Source organism: Tupaia chinensis, unplaced genomic scaffold (genome assembly GCF_000334495.1).
Source record: "Tupaia chinensis unplaced genomic scaffold, TupChi_1.0 Scaffold000007_1, whole genome shotgun sequence".
Classification (NCBI taxonomy): Eukaryota; Metazoa; Chordata; class Mammalia; order Scandentia; family Tupaiidae; genus Tupaia; species Tupaia belangeri.
This window is the reverse complement of record NW_006159436.1, coordinates 2,608,962-2,610,520: the sequence shown is the minus strand read 5'-3', so window position 1 is coordinate 2,610,520 and position 1,559 is coordinate 2,608,962. Positions and strand designations below refer to the sequence as shown.

General features: G+C 45.1%; 1 pseudogene; it reads left to right on the top strand.

Annotated features, from left to right (window-relative positions):
• The first annotated feature begins 988 nt into the window (after window positions 1-988).
• Window positions 989-1,431, top strand: LOC102477330 (UPF0235 protein C15orf40-like; annotated as a pseudogene).
• The last annotated feature ends 128 nt before the right edge of the window (window positions 1,432-1,559 follow it).

Below are 1,559 nucleotides of genomic sequence, written 5' to 3'. Positions count from 1 at the left end.
GGTGTGGCCATTCCCTCTGTGGGAATGATTTCTCGCTTTCTGTCTCTCTGTCTCTCCCTGTCTTTGTGGTGAGTGCACATGCCCTATAGCAAAAACCTCTCAAAAAAAAAATCGTTTGTTGGGGGCCAGCAGTTGGCATAGTGGTTAAGGTACTAAATTCCCACATGGCTGACCGCAGTTCAAGTCCTGGACCTGGCAACTTGAAAATCACACTGGGCCTGTGTGTATGCGTGCTCAAAATCCTTAGAGGAGAATGGAGGAAAAGGGTTTCCAGTGTGACATTCACCCCAGGTTGGATCACAGCATCGGGGCCCTGTCAGAGGTACTGTCTCTCGCATTCAGAGGCTAGATAAACTTTTCTTACAAAGTCACGTGTAGAGCCAGCTAGTAGTATGGTGGCTAAGGCAGCTGGCCAACCCCATGGCCAACTGCGTGGTTTGAGTCCTGAACCTGGTGGTTTGGAAGACACACCAGGTGTGTGTGTGTGTGTGTGTGTGTGTGTGCACATCACCTCCCAACCAAAACAAAACAGCTGTATGCATCTAAACATATATGTTTGTGTAAACAACTACAATATACACCAAATGTAAAAAATGCCTGTCCTTGGATATTAGATAAGTAATTGTTACTTTTTCCTTTTTTATTGTTTTGCTATAGGGTAAGACAGGAGGAGGGGGATGAGAAATCACGGAGCGGGGGGGAGGGTGGTCACACACCTTCTCCATTCTCCTCTTGGGATTTTGGGCACACACACATACACACACACAGTGTGATTTTCAAGCCACCGAGTAAGGGACTCAAACTGTGTAGTCGGCAACGTGGGATCTAAGCACCTTAACCTCCACGCCACTTGCTGGCTCTACATTTTCCTTTTTGCTTTTTAAATTTTCTAAATGTTTATGAAGTTGTAGGATCACTTGCGTAATTTAAAGGAAAACTATTTTCCTTCTGGAGCCAGACCAGTCTCACATCGCCTCCACAGACTGGGATGCTCAGGCTGGGCAGCCGGGTGAGGCATTCTGAACGGGACCTGGAGCTTGGGTGTTCGGCTCCCTTGTGGCACTGAGGTGCCTAAGAAAGCCAGTGCATGGAGCAAGGGTGAAAGTTGGAACAAGGAAGCAGAGAGACCAGCTCTTCCCTTAGCTCCAATGGCAGCTGAACCTAAAGGCTGTCACCATAGCCATCCATGCGAAACCTGGCTCCAAATAAAATCCTATGACAGATGGAACAACTGAAGCCATGAATGTAGCTATTGCAGCTCCTTCCTCAGAAGAGACTAGGGCTGAGCTCTCTTGATGCCTTCCCAAGGCCCTAGAACTCAAGAGTGATGGAGTTTTGGGTAAAAGTAGTGTATCTGGTGAAACAGTGGTAAAACTTTTGGCTTCCACAACTACTAAAGATGTCTTGGGTAAATTAAGAAAGGAAGCCAAAAAAGAAAGAAAGGAAGAAATGAAAAATACATTCTTGGGAAACTTTTTTTTTATTGCTGTTAAGTAAAATAATACATTTAAACTCACAGAACCACCTGGGAGAAAAAAATAAATAAAATATGTATATAT